This window comes from Pristiophorus japonicus, unplaced genomic scaffold (assembly GCF_044704955.1).
Source record: "Pristiophorus japonicus isolate sPriJap1 unplaced genomic scaffold, sPriJap1.hap1 HAP1_SCAFFOLD_325, whole genome shotgun sequence".
Classification (NCBI taxonomy): domain Eukaryota; kingdom Metazoa; phylum Chordata; class Chondrichthyes; family Pristiophoridae; genus Pristiophorus; species Pristiophorus japonicus.
The window spans coordinates 176,866-189,692 of NW_027253052.1; the positions used below are offsets into that span (position 1 = coordinate 176,866).

Genomic DNA, 12,827 nt, shown 5'->3' on the forward strand with positions numbered 1-12,827 from the left:
GAAATGTCAGAGGATGATCCGTTGAATATGGAGACTGGTGGGGTCAAAGGTGAGGACAAGGGGAACTCTATTGTGGTTCTGGGAAGGAGGGGAAGGGGTGAGAGCAGAAGTGTGGAAATAGAACAGACACGGTCAAGGGCCATGTCAACCATGGTAGAGGGCAATCCTCGGTTGAGGAGAAAGGAAGACATATCGGATGCACTAGTATGGAAGATGGCATTGTCTGAACAGATACGACAGAGATGGAGTAATTGGGAGAATGGAATGGAGTCCTTGCAGGAAGTGGACTGGTAGGAGGTGTAGTCCAGGTAGCTGTGGGGTCAGTGGGCTTATAGTCAATGTATATCAATTTATATAGCTCCTTTAATGTAGTAAAATACTCCAGCGCGCTTCATCGCAGTGTCATCAGTCAAAGATTTGACACTGAGCCCCATGAAGAGATATTAGAACAGATGGCCGAAACTTTTAAGGAACATATGAACACACAAACAGTGATGGACATGTAAAGACCATCTGGTCCAACAAGTCTGTCGTGAACTGCACCGTCATACGACACTTTAATTGTGGCGCTTTCAATCACCGTTATGCGTTCCTTGGTAGACCTGCGCAACTTCGCATTGACAGGGTTCAGCCTGGGCCTCACAGCCTTAGTATCCCACAGCTTGTCGAATGGCCTCTCTCTCATTATTGATTGACTTGACCACATGTCCAGTTCCATCGATACCGGCACCCGTTAAATTTCACGTTGATCATTATGGGTTTGCACTTAGTCACTGAACGAGTACAGTCCACACACTTCCTCCTCCGGTTCTTGGATTGCATATCCAGATTTGTGCTAGCCTTGAAGAGGACTTACTGTGATTGAAAGGTCACATTAGAGGGAGCAGCTTGCAGCGGCACGGTCCCAGCCTGCAAGACCATCAACAGGCCGGGGCCATCAGAGGGAGCAGCGTGCGGCAGCATACCACTGCAGGAGGGCGATGGCTGCGATGTCAGGTCGCTGATTGCAGTGCGAGGAGGCACAGCAGGAGAGGTGAAGGAGCGGCAAGAGTTTGTAGAGGGAAGTGACCGGGACCCAGGAGAGGCGTGAGTCTGGGGCCCAGAAGAGGCGAGGGCCCAGGGGCAGCACAGGCCAGGGCACACTGCGATATGTGTGCGCGCTCGGTCTGTACAGCAGAGCTGGTCCCCAGTCATCTTGGGTAATCCTTGCCACTGGACCAAGACCCAGCTCTGTCAAGCCCATGTGCTGGCTGGTGTGCAACGGCCACCACACATTAAAAAAATCCAAGCACAGGCACCTTCCACCCTTCAAGATGTAGTTCAGGATCTGGAATATTAGGTCCTTCATTGAAACACCTGCGAACTTATTCCTTTTTGGCGTGGAAGCAAGTCTTCCTATTTCGAGGGACTGCCTATGATGATGATGAGTCTGATCATCATCCTCCAGGTGGTGTGTCGCAGCACGTTTGCTCATCTGCGGACACGTGCTGGAGATGCCCCACTCTCAGACAGCCTTTACAACTATATTGCTTAAATCGGCACTGCTGGTGCCGGTGATTTCCCCAACAACACCAACACGGAGAAATCGGATGCATTCCCGCTGGCAGACTTTGGGCAGCCACAGGTTTTGTATACGCAGTCGGGTAGGCCCTGCCATGTGCCACTCTGCTGAATGCCGAACCAATCAATCATATTTACAGTACTTGCTGAGTTTCGATTTTTCACTGATATTGCTTTAGGCCTCAATCCGTCGTCATGCTTGACTGAGCGATCGTGATGCCCTGTTTAAGTCGAATGTCTCCACCGACAGTAGTTTACACAGGATCACCTCATGGTTGATGCCGATTACAAAGAAGTCCCGCAGCATGTCTGTCAACACAGCCCCGAACTTACACGGTCCTGCTCGACATCTCAGGTCGGCAACGAATTCTGCTGCATTCTGGCCCTCTGAGCGAACGTGCGTGTAAAATCTGTATCTCGAGATGATGATGCCTTTGTCTGGCTTAAGGTGGTCCTGCACCAGTGTACACAATTCTTCATACGTCTTCTCTGTTGGACTCACTGGCAGGAGTAGATTCTTTATCAGTCTATAAATTTTTGGACCTTAAGCCATGAGAAACACAGCCCGTCACCGATCTGCATCGCTGACTTCTTTCACTTTGTTGGCCATGAAGAACTGGCTCAAACGGCTCACAAAGTCTGCCCAATCTTCTCCTTCCACAAATCACTCCAACAATCCAATTGTGCTCATTTTTGCATGCAAAGGTTCTTGATGCCTCGTCGCCAAATGTTGTGTATGCAATAACTGTTAGACTGAGTATTGTTTAACTCCAAGAGGTACAACCTTGGCTCTGCTTTATGAAAGTCCAAAGTGACTAATCTACAAAATAGCTTTTATACTTGGGCATGCACCCTATGGCCTTCAACAGTGATGCCATCTAGTGGCGAGTGATTCCAAAAGTACATGCATGACATATACGATGGTAAGTACTGCAGGGAATTGAATATAGCCAGGGTGATCTCCTGGACTAGTTTAGATTGCCTGGATGGTCGGAGAGGAATTTTCCCAGATTTTTTCCCCCAATTGGCCTGGGTTTTTTAATCTGTTTTTAATCTCTTCCAGGAGAGGTTCTGGTTGGGGTGGAGTGTAGAATGTTGCAGTGCAGTGGGTGTGGGGCGGGCTGGTTGGGCTGGATGCTCTTTACCTTTCCACCATTGTTCATTGTTCATAGGTTTATATGGAACCTTTAGGGCTGCTTATCCAAGGCCATGTGGCTCTTTGTCGGCTGGTGCGGACACGATGGGCCGAAATGGCCTCCTTCTCTGCTGTAGATTTCTATATTTCTATGTGTCTAAGTACAAGTAAATCGCAGTTTCACCTGAAAGGAGTGTTTGGGACCCTGTGCAATGGGAGGAGAGGAGGTAAAAGAGCAGGTGTTACATCTCCTGCGCTTGCATGGGAAGGTGCCGGGGGAAGGGGAGAGGTTGCTGGGGGTGATTGAGGAGTGGACCAGGATGTCGCGGAGGGAGCGGCCCCTTTGGAAGGGGTGTGGAAGGGAAGATCTGTTTTGTGGTGGGATCATGCTGGAGGTGGCAGAAATGTCAGAGGATGATCCGTTGAATGTGGAGACTGGTGGGATCAAAGGTGAGGACAAGGGGAACCCTATTGTGGTTCTGGGAGGGAGGGGAAGGGGTGAGAGCAGAAGTGTAGAAATAGAACAGACACGGTCAAGGGCCATGTCAACCATGGTAGAGGGCAATCCTCGGTTGAGGAGAAAGGAAGACATATCGGATGCACTAGTATGGAAGATGGCATTGTCTGAACAGATACGACAGAGACGGAGAAATTGGGAGAATGGAATGGAGTCCTTACAGGAAGTGGACTGCTAGGAGGTGTAGTCCAGATAGCTGTGGGGTCAGTGGGCTTACAGTCAATGTATGTCAATTTATATAGCTTCTTTAATGTAGTAAAATACCCCAGTGCGCTTCATCGGAGCGTAATCAGTCAAAGATTTGACACTGAGCCCCATGAAGAGATATTAGAACAGATGGCCAAAACCTTTTAAGCAACATATGAACACACAAACAGTGATGGACAGGTAAAGACCATCTGGTCCAACAAGTCTGTCCCATAAAATTGCAATACCTTGTGTATCACAACATATACACTCCACTCCACCCCAAACAGATAAAAAAACCCTGTCCAATTTGGGGAAAAAAATCTGGGAAGTTCTCCTCCGACCCACCTGGGTGATTGAAACTAGTCAGGAGATCACTCTGACCATTACATTCCCTGCAGTACCGACCTTCTGTAACAGGTGATCTCCATTGCAGCCAGAAACAAATCCAGCTTTCGCTTGAAGGAATTCAGTGAATCTGCATCTACCACAGGAATTGGCAGCTTGTTCCAGAGATCTACTATTCTCTGGGAAAAGAACCACCTCCTGACATCTGACCTAGATCTAGCCTTATACAACTTAATGTGTGCCCCCTTGTCCTTCCTAACCTATTTAATTGAAATAAACTGTCAGCTGGAACACTGCCAATTCCTTTAATTATGTTATAAGCCTCAATCATATCCTTCCCATAGTCTATACTGCTCTAAGGTAGAGTGCCAACTCTTTTATAATATAAAAACAGAAAATGCCGGAAATCTCAGCGGGGTCAGGCAGCATCTGTGGAGAGAGAAACAGGTCGATGACCCTTCATCAGAACTCCCAACTCTTTTAGCCGATCTTGATAACTAAGATGCTTTAGATTTGGAATTAGTCTAGTGGCCCTCTTCTGCAACCTTTCCAGAGCCTCAATATCATCCACCATGTGAGGAGACCAAACAGTAGTCTAAGTGCGGCCTGATTAAGGTCTCATACAAGAATAAAATACTATGCCTCATCTTATATTAAATTGTCCTATGGTACACTGTCAGGACTGGTGGACTTCTAATGTTGTACCTTTGTTTAAAAGGGGAGGAAGGGATAGGCCGAATAATTACAGGCCAGTCAGCCTCACCTCAGTGGTGGGAAAATTATTCGAAAAAATCCTGAGGGACAGGATAAATCTTCATTTGGGAACGACATGGATTAATCAGTAACAATCAGCATAGATTTGGACGGGAAGAGAACCTCCCTGCGTGCTGTGACTCCATTCATAACCATATGGAGGGGATCATGGGAGAGCCTGGGTGCAGCCATGCACCTTTGTGCAGTCATTGTCAGTGTTTGCAGAAGCTCAATGCTGCAGAATACTGACAGCACAATGTCAAAATGAATGTGGGCATAGTCCCTTTTGAGGAAAACGGCTGATGGCACGTCATCAAATGACATCTTCAGACCCGCTTCCTTTTAATTGGCCAGGAAGCTCACAGGACAGGCTTCACAAGCCCAATCAGAGTAAAATCACTTCAACAGAGCGGGCTGCAACCGGGAGTCGTGTTCCAATCTGCCCAAAGTAAACTGCCTCTCTCCCGATCCGGTAGGAAAAATCGCGGCCTGCAACTGGACATACCCCAGCAGAACTCTTGATGAAGAGTACATTGAGACCATGATTGAGTCTTGTTCAACCAAATTTGGTGTCAGGAGTCGAACAGAAACAGTTGAGTCAGAAATGTTATTACGACACCAATCAGAAAGAATGCAGTTTCAAACAAAACAAGTGTGTTCGTGTTCTGGCAAGTCAAGTTCAAACAAGTTTGATGTAGGAATCATAATTGTGGTTGCAGACAAAATCTGAAGTGTTCATGTAGATCAAATGATCTCTGCTAGAGATGAACCAAGATATCATCGTGAACCACTTGATCATGAACACATATATGAATTTGACTCAGTTCAGACTTCAGTAACTGAAGTAGCATGTTCTGTCATATATTCAACCAGCATTGTAACCCATGTATAATCTGACCTAAGTTGTAAACTGTGAGAACAATGACCACTAGGTGGGAGACACTCCTAACCTGGACCTTCAGGTATGAAAGGGGAAGCTCCACCCACCTTCATCACTTGAGTGCTAAGGATTAAAGGACAGACTGACCTTCTCTCAAGCATGGGCCTCGTGTGCATTTATACTGTAAAGTAAGGACATATCAATGGCGACGAGAAACTGGGATTTAAACCACGCGAGCATGGCCACTAGCAGAACAGACGAGAGGTACTGTGTTAAGGAATGGTTGGGACAGAGATTCAACAGTGCTAAAGCAGCACGCAGTTCTCCAGGCAGACAAGGGCAATCGGGCATGCCCCAACATGTAGTTGAACCCAGAGGGGGAGTTCGACAGAGACAATGGAAAGCTGAACGGCGATTCACTGCATTGCAAGCGACAATGCGGCCAGTAATGGGGCCATCAACACCTGTTAATGGCGCACTCAAGGACAGTCACAGGGGCAGTCAGGGACGATCGACTGGCAAGGGACCTTTTTCAAACAACAGCTCATGTTGGAGGCGTGGAGGCACACACTCAGCCGGTGTTTGCAGAGATGAGCAAAATACCTGAGAAATTGCAGAAGTGCCGCTGGGGGGAATCGTTGGAAGTTGAAGTTCATCGAGTTCATGTGGAGCACGTATACAGTTCATACACCAGGACGCCACCGATAATGATGAAAGTGCTCCTCAATGGCATCCCAGTATCAATGGAGCTAGACACGGGGGCCAGCCAGTCCCTGATGGGTATCAAACAGTTTGAAAAGTTGGGCCGTCCAAGGTCAGGAGGCCAAAATTATCGCCGATTGACGCACAGCTACGAACTTACACAAAGCAGATCATTCCGGTGCTAGTCGTGACCCACAAAGATTCGGTGATCAGGTTGCCACTCTGGATTGTCCCAGGGGACGGTCCCGCACTACTGGGGAGGAGTTGGTTTGCTGTCATGAACTGGAAATGGGGAGATGTCAATGCAATTTCTTCTGTGGAGTGAGTATCATGTTCACAAATCCTGGACAAATTTGACTCATTATTTCAACCCGGCATCGGCACTTTCATGGGGGCCAAGGTAGTGATTCACATAAACCCGGACGCCAGGCCAGTATACCACAAGGCCAGAGTGGTGCCGTACGTGATGCGGAAAAAGATAGAAGGCGAATTGGACCGCCTGCTGAGGGAAGGCATCATCTCGCCAGTCGAATTCAGTGACTGGGCGAGCCCGATCGTGCCGGTGCTCAAGGCGGATGGGTCAGTCAGGATATGTGGTGATTACAAGGCCACCATCAATCGGGTGTCACTCCAAGACCAGTACCCGCGACCGAGAGCGGTGGACCTCTTTACGACGCTATCCAGTGACAAACTTTTTCAAAATTGGACCTGACCTCAGCTTACATGACCCAGGAGCTGGCGAGTGAGTCGAAGAAGCTGACCACCATCACAACACACAAGGGATTGTTTGAGTACAACAGATGCCCGTTCGGGATTCGCTCAGCCGCCGCGATCTTCCAACAAAATATGGAAAACCTCCTCAAGTTGATTCGAGGAATGATGGTTTTTCAGGACGACATCCTCATCACGGGTTACGATACTGAAGAACACCTCCACAATCTGGAGGAGGTGCTACACAGACTGGACTGGGTAGGGCTGCGACTGAAAAAGGCGAAGTGCGTCTTCCCTTCCGAGCTCCAGAGGTAGAATTCCTGGGGATGAGGGTAGCAGCAGACGGGATCAGCCCTCGAGACAATAGCTGCTAGAGCCGCTACATGTGCTCCTATGCAAAGGTCGCGAATGGGTCTGGGGGGACAGCCAGGAAAGGGCTTTTAATAGAGCACACAATTTGTTATGTTCCAACACTCTGTTAACACTATACAACCCATGTAAGAAACTTGTGTTAATGTGTGATGCGTCGTGCTATGGTGTCGAGTGTGTGTTGCAGCATGTCAATGTCAAGGGTCAGCTTATGCCTCCAGGAGTCTGTCCCAGGCAGAAAGGGATTACGGGATGGTAGAAAAGGAGGCGCTCGCATGTGTATATGCTGTAAAGAAGATGCACCAGTACCTGTTTGGCAGGAAATTTGAACTGGAGACAGATCACAAACCCCTAACGTCCCTTTTGGCCGACAACAAGGCCATAAATGCAAACACATCGGCCCGCATACAGAGTTGGGCACTCACGTTAGCCGCCTATGACTATACAATTCGGCACAGACCAGGCACCGAAAACTGCGCCAATGCACTCAGCGGGCTCCTACTAGCCACCACTGAAGGGGCTACCGAGCATGCTGCTGAGATGGTCATGGCTGTTGAAGCTTTCAGAAGCGAAGGCTCACATGTGACAGCCCGTCAGATTAAAGTCTGGACAAATAGAGACCCGCTATTGTCTCTAGTCAAGAAATGTGTCCTGAATGGGGACTGGGCAGCCATGTACAGGGCATGTCCTGAGGAATTTAAACCATTTCACAGGCGCAGGGATGAACTCTCGATTCAGGCCGATTGCCTACTGTGGGGAAACCACGTAGTCATGCCCCAGATGGACAGACAGGTGTTCATCAGAGAACTCTACAATGAGCATCCGGGCATTGTCATGATGAAGGCAATTGCCAGGTCACACGTTTGGTGGCCAGGGATAGACGCAGATCTGGAACTTTGTTTTCGCAGGTGCAACACGTGTGCCCAGCTGGGCAATGCACCCAGGGAAGCCCCCCTTAGCCCCTGACCATGGCCCGCCAAGCCTTGGTCACGCATCCATGTGGACTACGCAGGACCTTTCATGGGAAAAATGTTTTTGGTTGTAGTAGACGCCTACTCCAAATGGATCGAGTGTGTCATGTTAAATTCAAGCACAGCCTCTGCCACGGTAGAAAGTCTACGGGCAATGTTCGTCGCTCACGGTCTACCGGACGTCTTGGTCAGCGACAATGGCCCGTGCTTCACAAGCACTGAATTCCAGGACTTCATGGCAGGCAATGGAATTAACCATGTCAGAACGGCACTGTTCAAGCCGGCCTCAAACGGCCAGGCAGAACGAGCAGTGCAGATAATCAAACAGGGGATGCTCAGGATCCAAGGGGGTTCCCTACAAACCTACTTATCATGCCTCCTGTTGGCCTATAGATCCTGACCACACTTGCTCACAGGGGTTCCATTCACAGAGCTGCTAATGAAAAGGACGCTCAAAACCCGGCTATCCCTTATACATCCCACCATGAAAAAAATTGTCGAGAGCTGGCGCCAGCCACAATATGACTACCATGACAGGAATGCGAGGGCGCGACGTATTGATGTAAATTATCCTGTTTTTCTCCTCAACTACACTGCAGGCCCCAAATGGCTCGCAGGCACTGTGATTGCCAAAGAGGGAAATAGGATTCTGGTAGTTAAGCATACCAATGGACAAATCTGCCGCAAACACGTGGATCAAACAAAAAGGAGGTTCAGCAACCCCATAGAAGAAGCAGAGGAAGAACACGATGTAGAGTTCACTCCACCACAGGTGATCGAACACCGGAACCAAAGGGAGGAGAGCCCAATCACTGTGGGCAGTCCGGACAGGCCTGAGGCACCGCAAACAGCAGACACGCAAACAGCAGACACTCAGGCCAGCGCCCAACAACCGGAGCTCCAACTCAGGCACTCTACAATAGAGCGTAAACCACCAGAGAGACTCAACCTGTGATCCCAATAAGACTTTTGCGGGGAGGTGATGTTATGTATTCAACCAGCATTGTAACCCATGTATAATCTGACCTAAGTTGTACACTGTGAGAACAATGACCACTAGGTGGGAGACACTCCTAACCTGGACCTTCAGGTATAAAAGGGGAAGCTCCACCCACCTTCCATCACTTGAGTGCTAAGGAATAAAGGACAGGTCACAGACTGACCTCTCAAGCATGGGCCTCGTGTGCATTTATATTGTATAGTAAGGACGTATCATGTTCAAACAAGACTGAGTTAGAAACAGGGTCACCTTTGAGTTCGGAACCAAAACAAAACAGTCCGAAAATTGGTTCAACACCAAAACCTTCTGTAAGGAGTTCAGGAAGGCTCTGCAAACCAGTTATTGAATTGTAGTCCATTTGAAAGAAAAATAGCCAGGTGATTTTGTTATGTGGTACATGTAATGCTGGGAAAGGTGAGACCACAGTTTTCTTGTATTTGAGAGGGGAATATAAACATTTCTTTAAAGGGGGAAAGCAGTGTATTGTATATATACACTGTATATAAAGCAGTGTATTGTATCATATAGTTTGGTAGGAGTCTGCTCAGTTCATTCTAATAAAGCAAGCACATAGACTTGCAACTCATCATGTATCTGTTTTTATTTGTTCTACCCAAGTATATTATAGATGATCATTTTAAAATCAAGGTATTGCCAGAGAGGGAGCCAATGTCGGTCAGCGAGCACAGGGTGTGAGTTAGGATATGGGAAGCAGAGTTTTGGATGAACTGAAGTTTACAGAGGGTGCAAGATTGGAAGACTGGCCAGGAGAGCATTGAAATAGTTAAGTCTGGCGGTAACAAAGGCAGCAGATGAAGATTTCAGCAGCAGATGACAGCAGGGACAGAGATGGGTGGAAATAGGCACCCTTTGTGATGGAAAGGATATGGGGTCGGAAGCTAAGCTCAGGGTCAAATAGGATGCCAAGTTAGCAAACAGTCTGGCTCAGCTGCAAAATCAGACCTTTAATGAGAGGCACTAAAACAGTAGGAATGTGGCCTGAGGGCAGACATCATGGGGATGGGCAGAAGGGCAGTTAAAATGCCGTAGGTTATTCACTCATTGGAAAGGCTCCTGGATCGCACTGATTTTAATCTGCTCTACCAAGCAGGCAGCAAAGGAGCTCACCTGAAGCCAGCGGGTCCTATTGACATATGTGTATTGGGGTCAATTATGTCAATCTGCATTCTAGCAAGTGCCTGAGCGAGGGAGGTGCTGGGGCTTTCCCGCCAGGATCAAGGAAGAGATTGGGGTGCAAGGGTGCTCCTCCAGACCCCACAAGAAAAGTTTAAGCCTTCCCTGCCACAGATTCCTCCCCATGCCCTCTGGAAGCCCTTTCCCCACACCTTCCTGTGAGCTGACGAGCAGCCATGGGCCCCCAGATTTTTGTGAGGGCAGCAGACACTTCCCTCCCACTTCTCACCCACGTCCTGCCTGTTCCAGGTGGGAAGTGGAACAAGCAGCCTGTTAATGAGGCCAGACGGTTAAAACTGCGAAGGTGTCATGCTGCCACTGGCCGGTCAGAAACTAACTGGCTCCCAGTGCTTCTCCATGGAAACACGCTTGGCGTTAAAAACGAACCCCATGAGTCAATACTCAATTCAAAAGGGGGATAAAGTCAACAAAAAGAGGCCCTTCAAGTCATTGTTGGCATTAATTCATAACTGTTATTGGTTGACTGCAATAGAAACAGAAGAAGAATTGAGGTGCCAACTTCCAGCAAAGAACAAAAAGCTATTTCTGGGACATCTGCAAGTTCTTTGGCTTGTGGCATGCCTGTCATCATATCCCGTAAACTAGTTTTAGTATTATTCCACTTCGTACAGAGTACAAATCGCAAAGGGTGCTAATTATGGAATAGATACTGAATGACACCAGACATCATGAGACAAGCTCCTGCTACTTCGCAATGTGAGTCACCTCAAGCCCATTGTGCTGGAATCTTGGGAGTGAAGAGGATTATATCTGCAGAAATCAATTAAATTTTGGACTATTTGATACAATGCCAAATTCTTTCGTATTTGGATTTACCAGGTATGTGATTTAAAAGTGAGCTTCATAGCAATAGGTTCTTTTAAAAATTAGTTACAAAGAATTGCTGTCAACTTTAGCATTGTTTTGTTCTTAATCTGGACATTTTGTTTTATGTTTTAATATGTTTGTTTAATGAGAAAGGAAGTAAGGGTGCTTGCTTTCGATAAGTCCCATATAGATAAAAGGGATTATTTTCCAACTTTGCAAATTAATTTAAATGGCAGATAAATCATACATAGCACAAGGACAAATTTCCAATATGTTTTGCCAAGAAGCAAGGTTCCGACCAGAAGCATTGTCGGAAAATCAACCCTAATCTATTTCCCATTTACTGGAAACCTTCCATAAAGTTACTTGTATGTCCAGCATGTAAGAAAACAGAACTTGGCCCAGAATTTGTATTTTGGGTGCAATCAGCAATCCAGATGCCACCTGTGAGTAACCTAATTTTAAATAACTTAATTTACAGAACATTTACTCGTTACATTGGTGTACAGTAGCTTTTTAGTAAATTAAAAAAATATATATTTAAAATCTTTTAAAATGCAACAGGCACAATTAGTACAAATTTACCATGGTGATTAATCCAATCTGGGGGCATTGCCAATTTTGTGGATAGGGCTGGCATCTAGTGCAATGTTTTTTAAATTAGCGGCAAAGATTGTGGAAAGTCGATTTGTGCTGAATGTAATTTGTACTTAAAATTCCACAATTTGGCTGATTTCAGGCAAATTGTGCTGAGAAAATCCATCGCAACCTAGCGGAATAAGAACGTAAGAAATAGGAGCAGGAGTCGGCCATATGGCCCCTCGAGCCTGCTCCGCTATTCAATAAGATCATGGCTGATCTGATCATGGACTCAGCTCCACTTCCCTGCCTGCTCCCCATAACCCCTTATCCCCTTATCGGTTAAGAAACTGTCCATTTCTGTCTTAAATTTATTCAATATCCCAGCTTCCACAGCTCTCTGAGGCAGCGAATTCCACAGATTTACAATGCTCTGAGAGAAGAAATTTCTCCTCATCTCTGTTTTAAATGGGTGGCCTCTTATTCTAAGATCATGCCCTCTAGTTTTAGTCTCCCCCATCAGTGGAAACATCCTCTCTGCATCCACCTTGTCACCCTCATAATCTTATACGTTTCAATAAAATCATCTCTCATTTTTCTGAATACTAATGAGTAGAGGCCCAACCTACTCAACCTTTCCTCATAAGTCAACCAGAGGGCACAGCAGTGGGAGACTTGTAGGTTACCTGTGCAGGTGTGCCTGGCCGAGTATAAAAGGCAGGCCACCAGGTGTGATCTTCACTCTGGAGTTATCAATAAAGGACTAAGGACATTACAGTTCAAGTACAACACATTGCCTCATGTAGTCATTATCAGGGCATCTAAAGATATAACAATTGGTGACGAGGATGGGATTATGGACCTTTACGCGAAAATGCCTACCCTTGGTACATTGCAGCAGTTCACCGATGCTGATGATTGGACGCCTTTGTGGAGCGGCGCGACCATTTCTTCAACGACCTGGCAGGCGACACCCCGACCACTCTGGCTGATAAGTGCAGAGCTATCCTGCTAACTAGTTGTGGGCCCACTGTCTATGGCCTCATCAGGGACTTGCTGGCACCAGTGACGTACGAGAGGGTCATAACGCTGAT

At 47.2% G+C, this 12,827-nt stretch overlaps 1 protein-coding gene across 6 annotated transcripts in view; it reads left to right on the plus strand.

The window, feature by feature from the left end:
- LOC139249565 (zinc finger protein 462-like) overlaps nucleotides 1–12,827 on the plus strand; it is a 302,212-nt gene that overhangs the window by 167,880 nt on the left and 121,505 nt on the right. Inside the window, exons 7-8 of one of the 6 annotated variants that reach the window (XR_011591210.1) lie at nucleotides 10,959–11,166; nucleotides 12,632–12,796. The exons of 1 other annotated variant lie outside the window; for it this stretch is intronic. The gene's annotated coding sequence lies outside the window, so the exon portion shown is untranslated. Of the gene's footprint in view, nucleotides 1–4,975; nucleotides 5,130–10,958; nucleotides 11,263–12,631; nucleotides 12,797–12,827 lie in introns of those variants that run through there. 4 more of the 6 variants (XR_011591209.1, XM_070872507.1, XM_070872510.1 and 1 more) reach the window with 4 other exon arrangements.